Source organism: Nomia melanderi, chromosome 12 (genome assembly GCF_051020985.1).
Source record: "Nomia melanderi isolate GNS246 chromosome 12, iyNomMela1, whole genome shotgun sequence".
Classification (NCBI taxonomy): domain Eukaryota; kingdom Metazoa; phylum Arthropoda; class Insecta; order Hymenoptera; family Halictidae; genus Nomia; species Nomia melanderi.
The window spans coordinates 6,760,704-6,777,971 of record NC_135010.1 but is presented as its reverse complement, the minus strand read 5'-3'; the positions used below and the strand labels follow the sequence as shown (position 1 = coordinate 6,777,971).

At 35.2% G+C, this 17,268-nt stretch overlaps 1 protein-coding gene across 4 annotated transcripts in view; it reads right to left on the bottom strand.

Annotated features, from left to right (window-relative positions):
- rsh (Rap GTPase activating protein radish) overlaps positions 1-16,711 on the bottom strand; it is a 207,394-nt gene extending 190,683 nt beyond the window's left edge. For 3 of the 4 annotated variants that reach the window (XM_031975253.2, XM_031975254.2, XM_031975255.2), the window contains exon 1: positions 16,657-16,692. The gene's annotated coding sequence lies outside the window, so the exon portion shown is untranslated. Of the gene's footprint in view, positions 1-16,656 lie in introns of all 4 variants that reach the window. The other variant, XM_031975256.2, reaches the window with a different exon arrangement.
- Between the last annotated feature and the right edge of the window lie 557 nt (positions 16,712-17,268).

The following is a 17,268-nucleotide window of genomic DNA, read 5'->3' as shown; positions in this document are numbered from 1 at the left end:
TAAATTTAAAAGTGTTGAGTGATATTTATGTTAAATTAAATTTAACGATATTCAATAATATTTATATCAAATATAAATTATTATTCTATTATCATTCTATTTTAGAACAAACATATAAAAGTATTGATTGATATATATGTTATATTAAATATAAAAGTGTTGAGTAACATTTGTATTGTATTAAATTTAAAAGTGTTGAGTGATATTTACGTTACATTAAATTTAACGATATTCAATAATATTTGTATCAAATATAAATCATTATTCTATTATCATTCTATTTTAGAACAATCATTGACATGTGACTAGAATTCTGCTCTTCTTTTCAATAAATTATTACTAACAAAGTAACAATCATGATTGAAAACAAAATCATAGGATAAAAAGTTAATATAAACGTGAAATTTTGAACCTGAATCCTTTAATCTTCGATAGGTTAGCTTGGTTTATTCAGGCTTCTACGTATCAGACTCGCATCTTTGATTATGCATACTACATCAGACTTCAATGCTTCAGTGCTGAATACATTGAATTTGGGTCAAAGGTTTAGAAGTTTATTAGACCAAGTTTAAACTTGCTTACGTTCATCTGGGGTCCTTTGATCTTGGAAAGATTTAGATGCGTCAGTCTTAAAAGGATTGAATTTGGTTCTTCTGATCTTAACAGGTTAGGTTGCATTTGAATCCGTCAGCTTTGATCATCTGGATTGATCAAACTCTCTTTTATTGAATTTTTTACTTTGTTTAACACTAGACTTTCTCGATCCCGGCAATATTAACTCCTTGCTATACCATTTCACCGGGCAAATTCCGGGCCATAATTATGGCGACCAACATCTCATTCGTGTTGTCAACTCGAGTGAGACTCGTGATATTTATTTGGTCCAAAATTTTTATCGCAAATAAAATTCGTTAAAGTACGGCAAGGGACTAAATGTTATAAGCATTATTTAGTAAAAGATCCAGTCGATTTTGATTTATGCAACGATGTTACGTTTTCTAATGCATCGTTTCAACGCCATTTTGCTGCTCTAACACGTTGACTGCCACATAACAAAAGCAAATTGTGTTAGTAATAATTATTAATGATTTGGTATCACAGTACTCATATTACTCTATTATCTAGCTACTTAAGTTACCAAATATTTTTATTCGACATCAATCTTCTCACTGCAATTATTCTCGAGAAATTTAGAAGCTGTGATCATAAGTGACCACAGTTACAGACAACGCGTTAATCTCTTCTTACTTAACCCTACCCTAACTTTCTAAAGAATACTTCAAATTTTCAAATGCTACAAGAAAATTATTACTACACGTTCCTATTCCTTTTAATAACATTTCAAAAGCATAGATAATTTGAAGACCCTTGCCTTACAATGTCGTGTCCGACTCGTCGCGAAGATTTCTCATATTGTTTAATAAATACAAACATCATTCAGTTCTTCTGTTCAAATGAAACACTATTTTTCCTGTTAGCAATGTGTATGGTTTACAGTAAATCTGGAAGCATGGAATTTTTAGTTTTACTAGCATTATTAACGATAAATAGTTCTAACAAGTCCAACTGCGAAATTAAATCATAAGGCAATGGATTAAATCAAATTACAATCCATCGATCTTCCCAATATCTAATTTAGATCTACTAAACCGACTAATCTCTGATCTCCAATAGCAATTACCCAACACAATCGCGCCAAACTCAATAATTTCAAAGCTAAAGGCCTTTCGGAATCACTCTAAATTAAATTATAAAACAATATGTCCTCGCAAAGAGTACCAGCGCAATCGTAATAACATTATTCCAGGAAGGATTGTTTTTCCGGGACGTGGGGAACTAATGGGAAAGCTTTTTCAAGTATCGGTACTCGCCACGATTGTTACAGCCGGCCGCAAAGCAGGAGAATCGGGAGCGAAACGTTGCCGCGGTCAGCGGAAAAACGTGCAACGCCGAAGATTTATACGTCCGGGGACGCCGGTGAAATTATAACCGGCGAAGATCGAGTGGGAAAACGTGAACGGGCCGGTTATTCCATTTCATCGTCACGGCCTCACCCTCTTCTCGATATTTTGACCGTCGTTAATTAACGACACGCCGTAGAAGAGATCGTTAAGTGAATTACAGGCGGAAATACGATTTATCGGCGACGGTGTCGGGTTCTCGGCTGAAATTAACGATCGCCGTGGATGATTCGCGACGTGACGCGACCAGGCCAGTGAAACTACTGGGAAAAAAGGAAATATTTGACATCGAGACGAGAAATTGGGTCGTGTGCATTTTTACACTAAAACTACTGAGCAGTTAAATCGTACCTTTTGAAATTCTTCTGGAAAAACTCCAAGAGTGCATCTATTGAGACTTCGATTGATTTACAATTCAGTTCGCGGATTGCTAAATCAATTTCTTTAATATTTTCTCAGGGAAACGTCTGTCATTTTTTTAATCATTGAAAACAGAAGACGTCAGGGTCATTTTGACGTATCTGGTAGTTTTAGTGTTAAAAGAGGTAAAAGTAGAAGTTGTTCCGTGTCGCCGGTTATTATTTCGTAATTAAATATAAAAGTGAGGCGACCTAAATGAACCTCAATATAGTTTATTTATATATAATGAATTGAAATGAAACTTTGGGCACATAGGACAACAATGTGCTAAGTACAAGTTAATTTTTGGTACTCTTTAAAAAACTTCATGATATCCACATAATATGAAAAAATACAACCACCATATACTTGGTTCTATATCTTACAACTTTTGTCTGAAGTATTTGTTTATCACTCATACTTTTTAACACTTCTAAACCAAATATCAGAAAAATGAAACTGAAACGAGTCATTGAGTTCCTAAATATAATGTCGTAGTTTATAATTTCTAATAACAATACCTATAGGATTAATGTCATTTTCATTACGTAAAATATAGGATTGCGGCCGTCACAAATATGTGACGCTGGTAGCGAACGTGTTAAGTTATGTCCAGTAAGTTTTGTCCAGAAAACGGATGTTCGTCCGCACTGTGCGGCGCTTCGCAACTTTTCGGTTTTTGTCCGGCGTTTCGCGAACGCTTTGATTAATCGGAGCCGAATCGCTCGGCCGGGCCGTGATAGACGACCCATCGAGGCACATTTACGTGCCGATTAATTAAAATCGCTTCCGCTCGCTCGCCTGTAACAGATAAGAAGCTGGAACGCACCGGGTTATCTGCTTTCCGCCGTATTGGAGAGATAGATTTCATGGAAAAACTTTTTCAGGTTGCCCCGGGGAACGATTCGATGAGCCGGCGCATGAAAATTCGTCATTTATCTCATTTCATTCAGAACGCTTCAGTTTGTTCGACGGACTCTGTTCTATCCGGTGATTGATTAATCTTTGAATTGAGGGATATTGGAATTGTGAATTGGTTAGTTGTATATTTCTCGAGAGTTCTAGGGGGAAAATGGATTCAATTATTTTTTAATGGATGAGTTATGAATGTAGCATTTCGAAGTGTAGAGCTTATTTTTTTATTTGTGGGTAGGTTAACTTTGGGGCCTTAGATTTTGGAAATTGAGTGATCTGATTCGGGAAAAAATAATAAAGCGAAAAAGAATTATTATTATACGTTAATACTAAAATTGACTATATTAAATGGTAGAAGATTTAAAATCGTACGAAAGGTTCAAAATAAACGTTACTCACGATTTGAACGTCACATTTCGTACGAAACTGACCAGAAATATTTTATACTTAATTTTTCGTTGTTGTGAGTTCTAGAAAGATCTAAGAAAGTTCTAATATAATTATTATTATACGACTGTTTCTAATAAATCGTTAATGATAAAGTGATCTTTCTTAATTTCCAGTAAATCATTAATGACAAAGTGATTCCTCTTTGTTTTTAGTAAACCATTAATAACGAAGTCATTCTTCTTTGTCTCTAGTAACTTTCTAACGACAAAATGTTTCTTCTTTATTTCCAGTAAATCATTACTGATAAAGTAATCCTTCTTTGTTTCTAATAAATCATTAATGACAAAGTGACCCTTCTTTGTTTTTAATAAATCATTAATGACAAAGTGATCCTATCCAGCGCAGATGCGAAAGAAGTCACAGAACAAGGGGTTAAATGAAATTTATGAAGTTATGGCACCGTCAAATCGAACGTTACACGAGCGATAGGGTCACCGGAGTTAGATAACACGATTCTCGTTCTCAGGCCGGATTCAAAGCAGATTTCATCACGCGAGCGTCGGGAAATCGATGAACATCTCTCCGCGTTCGGAGGGTCCGCGACCGCAGAGAAGATCCGGAAAATTACCATATGCACTCGAAGTCTCCAATCAGGAGGAACGCGATTGCATCCGGAAGGAAAAGTTCCTCTCGGAAACTGTCCGCTGGATTGCTCGACCGGAATTCGCAACGATTTTTCGGTGGAGATTGGCGAATCCATCTAATGTGAGCTTGATAAAATGTTTCCTAGAACATCTCCGCTGGAAATCCTGTTATTGAAACACGTGTTTCGACAACTCCGCTATTTTTCCCGTTACGACTGGTGCACTCTCGGAGGGGAAATGCCGGAAAACCTGGGATTTGTCAGTCGCGCGATCAAAGACGAGGCGGAATAATAATATTGCTCGCTTTTGGTACGCTAGAATTGAAGAGAAACGTTGAGAACATTTCTGTAGCTAAGGATGTTTATTGATTTGTTTAATAGCAGGTATATTTTAAGGGAAATTTTAGTAATTTTCTGAAAGGAATTAGCTTTATAAATCTTTTAGTGTAGACATTCGATGTATTATTTTATTTGTAAAATAACTGTTTCAAAACACATGTTTTAGAAGAAGTAGAGTCTATCGAAATTCTAGATATATTATTTTTAAAAATGAAACAGGTGTCTTATAAAGGTAATCGACACATGTTTACTATTATCCATATTATTATTTATGTTTATATTAAATCTTGTGCATTTTTTAATTAAGAATCAAGCTACTCCAGATCTTAAAAAGCTTCATTGGTTTAATCGTACATCAAGAAAAAGCACTTTTTCTCTCGTTTCCTAAAGGATATTGAAGTGACATAAAGAAATATTTTAGAAAGGGCTCTTCTCACTCTTCCAATAAGTTACGCATCAAAAACAGAAAACATAAATCAAATATTTCCCAGGAAACTATATTCTCGTCATAAAAACGTTCTACCAAACTATATTCCATCAAACAAGCTGAATCTATAAAAATAAATAAAACTGTCCAATAACTTATTCAGACGCAACTGAGATATCTATGCATCCCTACCAATCGTTAACTTAACTTTTGACGCATTATTTAACACTAAAACTACGAAACGGGTCAAAAAGACCCATTCCAGATTTCTTCTTTTTGCAATAATTAAAAGGGTAACAGATATTCCTCTGAAAAATCATTAAAGAAACTGTCTTATCAATGCTAAATTTTAAATCAATTAAAATCTCATAGATGCACTCTCGGAGTTTCTATACAGGGATTTCAAAAAATCAATTTAACTACTCGGTAGTTTCAGTATTAACACTATATTCATTGACGTTTACTGTACAGTTTGTTCTATTGTCCTTAGAAAAATGGTTATCCGTTCATTTAGACTTTAGAAATTAGAGGTTTAAGAGTAGACAATTAGGATACACATTCACATAACTGCGTTAACACGTTGACTGCCACGGTGGTCACCGATGATCGGAGCTTCCAGATTACTTGAAAACAATCACAATAAAGAAATTGATATCGAATAAAAATATCTAGTAACATCATTAAACAGATAATAGTGTAACACGAGTACAGTGATATCAAATCATTAATAATTATGTCTAATACCATTTGCCTTCGTTAGGGAAGAATAAATGTTATTACGCGAAACGCTCGAAATTCTCGTGGCAGTCAACGTGTTAACAAAAATCGACCCAAACATTTACCAAATAATGCTTATAAAGTTCAATCTGAATCAAATCGACTCGTTCCGTAAATCTAGTGTTAACCCTTTGCACTCGAAAGTTTTCCACTTGAAATATACCATACTTCTATACCTCCTAATTAGATGTAGACAAGATTCTTTAAAATGAATTTATCAAGAAATCACACATAAATTAGGGAACAAAACTATTTTCCTTCGATATTTCACGTATTGATGCAGTATACAAAGGTTAATGGTAAATACCAAAGTTTCTAATTTTCCTGTATCAAACCATCTGGCGGCTGGGAGTCGCCTCTCGAATGCAAAGGGTTAATACATCTACCGCCTCATCCCGTTGAACAGCCTACACGAGCAGATTTGCAAAACACCACTTCAGCGTATTCCCTTCCGAAGAGAAACATAATGAAAAGTCTCGAAGAGCAAGCCAACAGGTTCCTCTCAGTCTTTTTCCATTCCCTGTCGCGACGTCGAACTCCCGTAACGATCGACCGAGGAACTTTGACCCAGTTTAGGCTCACCCTTCGGTGCGTTAAAAACCGAGCCTAAACGCTGCGCCGCGACCCTGTTCCTACCCCGTCGTCCGCGACACGCTTTGAAGCTACCGCCCGTATTGTTTAATATGAGCCACGCGCGCCGAACGAACTAACGACAAAACAGTTCGGAACTGCTCGAAATCAGAGCAGCCGCGTTCGCGCCCGCTTTTCACCCGGGAACAATGGACCCACTCGCCGAGCGCTCGCTCGCCTGTTTATGATACCTGCGCGCGACGTAACTTTCCTCTCGCCGTGAATCTATGTACATATTATTCGCCTCTAAAGTTAGTACCGACGGCCTTATGGTTAAAACTGCAGAGGGGCAAGGGAAGACGTCCACTCGCGGCGCTGGGTCCGGTAGCTATGGCGGCTCAGTTTCGGCGCGTCCTTGTTATTGGCCGAGCCGCGTGCCGAGGTGGAGCAGTTGATTCCCCTTGCCCCTATGCACTTTTAACCCCATGCCATACAATAACGCGTGAGACCCGTAATGGAGATTTTAAATAGAATTTAATGAACATAAATATTACTCAATTACTTTGAATTATAATTAGACATTATTCTTTTGTTATCAATGATTCTATTGTAGGGCAATTGTAGACATAGAATATGCATAGAATTTTTCTCTTTTTCCCGTAATTATTAGTGATGAAGATGTATCGATCATAGTTGGAAAATAAATCATAGGGCAAGGAGTTAAGCCTAAGGCACATATTTGTGACGGCCACATTCATTTATTTTATACAAAGAAAATTAAATTAATCGTATAGATATAGTTAGGTAAAATTATAAGCTACGAGACTACATTCAGGGATTCAATGACTCGTTTCAGCTTCATTTGTTTCAATAGTTTGTTTAGAAGATTTATTGAATCGAAACAAACAAACGCTGATAGCGAATGTGTTAACGTAAGAGGCGAATACAGTCAGACCTGTTTTTGTGCGGTCTTTTTCTATGCGATTTCTTTTTCGTGCGATTTATTTTGTACGATTTTCTTTTATGCGGTATATGAATTCCAACGGTGTTGTTGTTTTTCAAGTGACTTTGAATCAGTTCATCACAAGAAGATGCGCGTTTTGGACTACGACGAGTAGCAATAAATTATGTGCATTCTGAAAATTTCTCCATGCATGAGAAATTAAATTTTTTTAAAATGATTCCATGTGATTATTTATTTTGTTTGAAAGCACTTTCTCGCTGTTTCGTAAATTTCTGGAGATTTTTTTTGTGCGGTTTTTTTAATGCGATCCCTATCTATCGCACAAAAGCAGGTTTGACTGTATATGTGTTACTTGCGTGAGCTAAGCCGGTCTGTGGCTTGAAAGTGAACAGAAACTACGACGTTCTAAATCTCCATGCTTGGAATTTTTTTCTTCCTCGATGTTCTTTGTTTTCTTTTAAATTATAACTTGTATCTAAATAACTTGTATTTTATTATTACAATATTATTCATCGTCTTATTGCAGTAACATACAAACTTAAAACTCATTTTTCCGAAACGCGGGACCATTGTCAGAAAAGCCATGAGGTTTCTCATTTCTAAATATGTAAATACTACAACATGCATAGGGTTGCATTCAAAAACAGATTTTTGTCTGACCCTCTCCTTGTAAGACCTAAGACGTAACCAAGACTAACAAAATTTTCTATAGTTCCGTCTCACTCCGTGAAGGTTAATCGTTTAGGTGCCTAATGTTTTTACAAAAACTCGATCGAAAAGTGCCGAGCGCACTGCTTGCGTTTTTTTCATTTTACCTCAGAAATTGAATAACTCTTTTCTATTTTCACATAAAAAGAATTCGAAATAAAAGGGAAGTAAGCGATTGTTCTTGCCTCGGCACGATGCCAGGTGCATGCTTGTTATTTCGAGCGACTATTGTTGCCTCGTATGGACAGCCTTTTTCGGTGGGATATTTATTTTTGACTTTTGTCGTGAATCAGTGATTTTGTCTTTTATTTCGGATTTATTGCAGGTAAATAATGAAAGGATGGGAAATGTTTGTTTTGAGATGTGCAGTGGACGGTGAAAATATTTGTTCGAGGACGTTTGAAAGTGAAAATGTTTGTTTCTGTTTGGATCGTATTGGAACTTTTGGCGGTTTCGTCTTTTATGTTACATCTATTTTTTTAATTATTTGGTATATTTTTATGGCCTGTTCAGTTTTATTGGATATTGATATCGTTTCTTTGAAATGTAGATATTGAGAATGCGGAACGAATAAAAGCGGTGAATAAGTTAAGTGGAATATTTCATTGGAATATTTTAAGGAATTTATTAATGTATTCAGTTGCTTTGTATGTGTATTAACATAATTTATACTATGTTTCAGGGATAGAGCGGAGTAGCTTTATTTTTATAACATGCCGACACTACTGTTCTACTTTCTCTATAATCGGAGCAACACATTCTTTAGAGTATATTGTATATAAAAGGACAATCTCATGAGACAAATAAACGATAAAATTTTATTTGGTTAATATTCTGTAAATATTCTATATCTCAGCGTATAATATACAATTCTTCAAACATACACGCTTGGAAAATTACATTAAAATTAATCCAGTCCTAGAATATATTAATTTCAATTTTAACACATTGCAAACATATAAATTGCCGATATAACATTCCTCAATGCATATGAAAAATATATTTGTCTATATAGGAGCAAAATAACGCTGAAACAAATATTTTTTAAATTACATCGTGATTCTCGCGCGAGAAAAGAAAAATCCGTGGCCATTCACGGAGAAACGTGTGAATCATTTGTATGACGTTCAGCAAACGTCAGTAACCCAAGCATATTTATAGCCATTCTTCGCTGAAATCGTTCCTACTTTACTTGAAAAATGGATGTCATCTTATCTCCAAGAAAAAGTGGAAACCTTAAATATCAGAGAACAATGAAGGATTCTAAAAACCTTTAATCCTACGAACAATATGCCCTACCCGAATTCTTCCGTGAAATATTATTAAAGATTCTATCATCGGACATGAATTACAGCTGTTATTTGCTGATCACCATTATTCAATAGTCGCCATCTTGGAAACACGTGTATATAATAGGTTATCGTGTATATAATACACGATAATACGTTATACGCGTATATAAGATGGTCAACCCATCGACGATTAGAACAAAATTATTATTAATTCTTATTCATATTAATAATTATTATTAACTTTTCATGCTGAAAGTTAATATAAAAATACATTACTTATGAGATAACCTAATTTGTCCACTTTGTAAAATATCATCGAACTTTCAAAGCTCAAATGACCTACTTTAACGATTTAAGAATCACTTGAAAAGTATGAAAAACAACTGAAATAGAATTATACATTCGTATATTATTATACGAATTATTATTATACCCTGAACTTCTTTGATCGATGAGTAAATAGAAAATTAATGAGAACGAGACATCGAAGCAAATGAAAGTCGCCATCTTTCTTGAAGCGAGTGATCTATATTTGTTTATAGAATTATAGCTTCATGAAGAGTATATTCGGTCCCGTTAATCAATGCCGGGAAAGCGCGCATTAACGTCGAAATAATTCAACGATTGTTTAATAAAGCGGTTCACAATATTCCGTAAACCCGGCAAAAATAATTGGAGTAATGACAGCTCGCGCCGGAACGGCAGTATTGGAACCGAACAATGAGATCCGTATCTGCAACGAGGATAATCCCCGTTCAGTCGGCCGAATATTCTGTTTCAAGTATAAGTCGAGTTTATGCAATTTCATATTTCACGACGGCGGAGCTTCAGAACGAAACTCCGTTGCTCTTAGCTGAAAAATTTCGTTCAAAAGTGGACACGATATATATTTAGCACAAAGATAGCTTCGCAGCGAGTGATCGGACCAGAAATGGACAAAATGTTCATTCAAATAAAAACTGTTTTATTATTGCGAATAGATTTTATTCTGAGTACTCGTTGGTCGATTTTAAACTTCTGTAAATGATTATTTCAAGAATATATTAGTAACACTTGGAATGTAAATATTTGTATAAATTCTTGTTTTTATTGAAATTACGAGTTATTTTTATTTTTATAGATTATTTTATGAATTAAGCATAAGAAATTGAAGTTGTAATGTTAGGAATTTATTGAATGAGAACTGTAGATATAGTATCAAATTACTAATTGATTAATTATCTATTTTCAAAGATTTTCTATAACATATTGTTACAATCATTTTTCATTTTCCACGTAACATCTGTTATATTTTGAAACGAAGAAAATTGTAGAAAAACGATTATTTGAATGAAATTTTCACCATCTCTGGTCGACGCAGGACTTTGTTAGTAAACTACGAGTGCACAGTGTAACAGAATCAATCACATCAGTGCGCAGCGAAATCCTCTAGACACCGACGCGCTTCCATTGACAGCGCTGTCAGTTTTGGTCGCGCGTCATTCATAGCGAACGTTGTTTTCAAATGGGACACAATGTGTTCGCTGCATTTTTCGGGGATTACATTAATCGTTACACTCATACACAGAACAGCGTTTGTGCTGGGTCAATTCTCGTCATTCACATTCATGAAAACGGAACTGAGGGCGATTGTGCTGTCGGGATATCGTGTCCTTTTGTGTGTGTCACACCTTGCGAGAACAATTTCTCCAAACGTGTTAATATCTGTATCAACACTGGAACTACCGACCAGTTAAATTTACTCTTTTGCATTTTTATATAGGATCTGTAGAAATATACTCATTCGGATTTTTGTTGATTTATAATTTAGTTTGTGTACAATCAACTTCTTAGTTAATAATTCAATCAATTTAGTTGATAAGTAAACTAAGGTGAATAAATTAGTTAATAACTAAATAACTAAATCAACTGATCGTTTTTCAAAAGCATCTTTCACTTTTCAATAATTATGAAAGAACAAATCAGAAATAGATCATTCTAACCTATCTGGTAGTTCTAATGTTAATGTGGCTCCGTTTGAGAAACGCTGTATTGATTTAGAATTAAATTACTAATCTATATCATCAAATGTAACATTGGACAGTAAAAGATAAATGCCAACATTTTAAATACAATTCATTAATACTCGTATCAATTCTGTAATATATATATACACCAGAAAGAAAATATTTCATTGTTAGGAGAGACTGTGTTTGAAACAAATGCTATGCAAAATCGCGAAATGTATGCGCCCCAGAAATTAAATTTCTGCTCTTAAGGAAACGAAAGATTTATTAAATGAAACAAACTTTGAGGAAGTTGAGCGTAACCTGAATACTAAATTCAAATTCTGCAAACTTCTATAAATATATGTTTACATTTACTGTGTTCTTGTGGTTCAGTTATACCTAAAATATGATAAAAGAAAAAAGCTTCACACATTTCATTATAAAATGTACATCCTTTAAAGAAACAAAAAATTAATAATTCACCATGATAATACATTAATCAATATAACAAAAATTATACGTATATCCCATTCGCAATCTCAAATTCAAACTTTCCAAAAAACCAAACAGAAATCCCATTATATTTAAAACCATCGAACACTATAATAATTAATCCCTTAACAAAAACAATCCTGAACACTTAATTAAATTTACTTTCAAATTATATATATTCACTGTCAATCTTCCCCTCGAAAATCACCCTTAAAATCAGTTTCCCCTAGAAAACCTCTAAGAACTCGGTAGAGACCATTTAAAATCGAGTCTCCCCTTTCACAAATTGCTCCAAATACAGAGTTTCATTTGCGTTGAACGTATAATTCTCGGGCGTATGTAAATAGAGCTTAAAAAATCGCGGTTCTCGAGAGGAGCCACGGAGTGGTAATAAAGAGCGAATCTCGTGGAAGACGGGGGCGGGATCGCGAATGTATTTGCTTTGTATCAAACCGGGGCTAGGATCTAATGCGACACCGTCGCCGGTAATCTCGTTCCGCTAACCACGTTTCCCCGGATCGTTTAGGAACTACTGTGGGGCCGGTTAGCGAAACCACGTTTCTCGATTCTTCTCGTCTCGACAGAGCGCTACTTGCCTAGGCGCATTAACCCCTTGCCCTTGTGATTTCTTTTGCGATTGAGCTCGCTAGAATTACTCTGTCGTTAACACGTTGACTACTATGGAAAGTTTAAATGTTTTATGTGTAAGTTATTCTTTTGTTGCAAAGATAGAAAGGGAGAATTATTCATTATTTCTTATGGCAATTTTTATATTACACACTTGTCCTTGTGAATTCTTTTGGGATTGACCTCGCTAGAATTGTTTTGTTGTTAATACGTTGACTACTATGGAAAGCTTCAATGTTTTATATGTAAGATATTCTTTTGTTGCAAAGATAGAAAAGGAGAATTATTAATTATTTGTTATGGCAATTTTTATATTACCCTATTATCTAGTTGTTAATGCTACTGAGCATTTGTATTCGACATCAGTTATCTCACAAGTGACAATTATTTGAAGTATAACAATTAATAGGAATATAATATTTAATTTGGATTGAAAGAATTGAATAATACTTCCATTTATCTAAATTTTGGAATTTTGTATTCAACATTTTTCATTTGTTCATCATTTATCGACATGCTTCTTCAAATTCTATCTATCAAATTCTAACATCAACATTTTGTAATTAACACGACTGCTGTTGTTTCGCATTTACATATGGTAATTGCGAATGATATAATAATGGGCACGATAGCAATTGAATAATAGACCAGAGAGATACAATGAAATCAGAATAATCCTTAGTTAATATATGAAACTGTATTGTGTTAATTAACACAGTACATTGTGAAATTTCGAGTACGTTTTGATATTTATGATACAATTCACTATGTAGTATTCTGTATAGTTCTGGAATTTCAATTCAGACAGATGATTATTTTAAACATCAATACTAACTGATCTCATTGTAAGATATAATCTTAAATCTGGAGCTTATTCCACTATTTATTTTGTCTAAACCTATGAACAACAAAGGCTTTCTAATTCTTCGTTAATGAAGAAAAATAAGATCATCAGTGTTAAAAATTAATTTTTGACAAATATTCATCTCCTTCTTGGAGATGTTCAAAAAACTTAGTGGGAATTAAGCGATATTGAATTATTAAATTATTCCGCGCAAAAGTGATGGATTCATTTGACCGGCTCATTAAATTTGCATAAAATATCGGATGTCCGCCCAGTAAATCATTAGCTAGCTCCTCGAAATCGTTTAATAATAGCGCGTCTATCGGCGAAGAAATAAAATCGATAAAAAACTCGGGTATCCGTAGTTTCTGCTATGTAAATTTTATTACACTGTTGTTGCAGAGTTACATATTACCAACAATAATTAATACTCCATTTTTATTTTTGCAAACAGCAAAAATGGTTCTTCCGTTACGAGCAAATTATAACATGGATTAAAACTTTATTCTTCGGAAAATGAATAACGTTTAATATAAAAATTATTTTTACCTACTTTATCGACAACAATTTATTATAAAGAGAATTTAATACTTATTCTACGTCTATATTTACTCCAAAGATTAACGATTGATAATAGAAAAGTAATATTCAACGGATATTCTAGATTTATAAAATTCAGTTTAAAATTTTCGCCATGAATCTGTCATGATATCCTAAAACAAGGGGTTAATTAAAAAGTAATCCAGTTACCATTAATAAATCCGAGAAATTAAATCACTTAACACGTTTTCTATCACTGTTTCTTATCACATTCCTTCTCAGTTACAATATTCTACATTATCAAATCCAACTAGATCTCCTAAATAAAATATTCAAAAAATAAAAAATATCCGACATATATACAAAAAAACTAAAAATCTTCGAGTGAAAGGAGTTAATAACATAATTATCTTGATAATACTATAACACAAGGACTGTAACGTTAAATAATTCACACTAAAACTACCGGATGGGTCAAAATGACCCATTCCTGATTTCTTTTTTTTACAATTATCAAAAAGATAATAGCAAAACTGAATTATAAATTTATTAATATCTCAATAAATGCACTCTTCAAGTTCCTACAGAGGAATTCCAAAAAGTCAATTCAACTGCTCGATAGTCTCAGTGTTAACCCTTTCCACTCGAGAGGTGACTCTCACTCACCACCTAATTTCATACAGTAAAACCATCAAATTTGATATTTAATATTATACCTCGTATAACTCATGAATTTGAAGAATATTAAAATAAAACAGCTTTGTTCCTCAGCGTACATGTAATTTATCTTCGAGTTAATTTCACAAAATATCGTCTTTGTCTCATCAGAAAATGTTAAAATATTTCTAGCGAAAAACTTCCGGGTGCAAAGGGTTAACCTCTTGTCCTATAACAACGAGTGAGACTCGTGGTGAAGATTTTCAACATGATACAACAAGTATATGTATATATTACTTAGTTAATTCGAATTCAAAATAAATATTATTCCTCTGTAATCAACTATTATACTTAAAAGGAAATACAGGCATAACATATTCTTAGAATTTTTCTCTTTTTCCAATAAATTATTAATGACAAAGTAGCCGTATCGATGATAGTTGAGAAAGAAATCATAGGCCAAGGGGTTAATAATCGTTTCTATCTATCTTTGCTGCATAGTAATATAACTATTATGCAAAACGCTCAAGATTTCCGTGACAGTTAACGTGCCAATCGCTAACACACACGTCAGAGTCACTTCTGGCGGGTTCTCCGAGATCGTTCGAGAATAAGATAACGTATGGGCACGATCCAATCGCGGCCCCCGAGGTGTCACTCGGCCCAGCCCTCGAAAATACGGAGGAGCACCGGCTACGAGAAGATTAATCTTCCTTCGCCACCCTTCATTAATCCATGCAGAGCGGCGCGATTTTTCCCCGTCGTTCCACGAGATCTTCCGCGGACACTCAAAAAACAAAGAGAAAAGAAAAACCGACGGAATAAAGTGCCACTGAACCAACCCTTAAACCGAGAACACATATCTCCGCCGGTGATCGCCGGAATACTTCACCGGGCACATCAATCTGCCGGAAAGGGAAACTTGTTCCCGCTTGAAAACTTCCTAAACTACGCTCAGGGACACTTACAAATAAAAAAAACATCGTCTTAAGCAACCCTTTCAGGGAAAAGTTAACGAAAGCCTCCAACGGAGCAACTTTCCTCGATAGATCACTTTATTAATAGCTTCGTGGCCGCGAATTTTCATGTACCCCGATTTAAATGAAATTTTGAAGGAATTTTTTTTAACAAATAATACAATTAATAGTAAATTTGGAAATGCATTTGAATATTATGACTTGTACGTTTTGATAAGTTACATTTATGGTTGATGATTTGTAGTGGACGAATTGGAACTGCTTGTGTTATGATAAATATAAGAGTCGTGCGATTATTGTTCTTGTTTATAAGAACTTTATCATGAAAATCAATTTAGAAATTTGACTAAACAGTATTGAAGCTTTCGTTGCGCTCTATTTTACAAACTTGTGTAACGTACAGAAATGTATGATTTAAATATTCTAATAGATCATGAAACATATGAATATTCACAAGATTCTTACGAACCATGAATGTATACACAGTCACTTAACAAAAACGAAGAAACTATTCATTAACACGTTGACTGCCGCGAGAATTTCGATGCGTATAGCAACACATATTTCATAACAAAGGCAAATGTGATCATCAATAATTTATCACAGTACTCGTATTACACTATCATCCAGCTATCTGCATTATTAAATATTTTTATCCGACATTCCTCTTACTATAATCATATTTAACCAATTTACAAACCCTGGCCACCGGTAACCACAGCAGTCAACGTGTTAACCAAGAGCTCCCGCAAACTCAACAATAAATACCCATAAACCGTCAACCACAAATATCCAAAACTTCATCAATTATCCACTAAAAACACTTGCGAAAATCGAAAACAAGAATTATCCAAGTACCTAGGTACCCAACATCCAACCACAATTATACAACCCCATAGACTGAGATCCCAAAACCGTGTCACTGTAACTCACTTCGCAAAGGCAACACGAAAGTGCCGTTTAAGGGTTGCTCGACGCGAAGATACACATGAAAAGAGTGTTTCGGTTCAAGAGTGGATCAAGGGCACGATGAAGAGATATCGAGAGACAGAAACGGCGAGAGGGGGTATGTGTGTGTCGGCTGGAGAGGGGCAGAAGACAGAGAAAGTGTGGTCAACAGCCAGAGTGCGGAGGAAATTTACTCACGATTGTGTGGCACGTTTCGGTGATGCGGCAGGACTGTCGACGAGGGTGGAAAAGCACGTCGGACCGGCCGCGAAAGAGGCTCGCTCCTCTCTCGGGGCGCATCGCGCAGACGTGTCCCGCCGATTCCCCTGTTCACCCCCCGTGCCGCCGCCGTGGACCCCCTCCTTACGTGTACACACGCCGAACGATAAACGGGGTGGGTAGAAGGAAGATTGCTGGCGGTTTTCCCGTGGCCGATAGCGCCGCGGAAGGGCCGGGATGCGAAGGGATCGGCTTGTAACCGTGTCACGGGGAACAGGAGTAAAGCGACAAGGACGCGCAGCACGGTTGACTCTGATGATCAGTAGACTGTGGATCATTATGAATTGGAATTTTCGGGGTGGAATGTGAATTTGAAATTGTGAGGTATGGTTTGAAGAAGTTAGTTTGGTATACGTTGGGGTATGTTTATTTGATATTTGATTTATTGGGGGTGAAGGTGTAAATAAGGTAATCGGGAAGTGTGAGAAGTAATTGATGAATGCAGGTATTGTGCATTGAAGGAGTTTTTAATTGAGAATGTAGTTTGGAGATGTTTGTGAATTGGAATTTTTTGGGTGGGATGTGAATTTG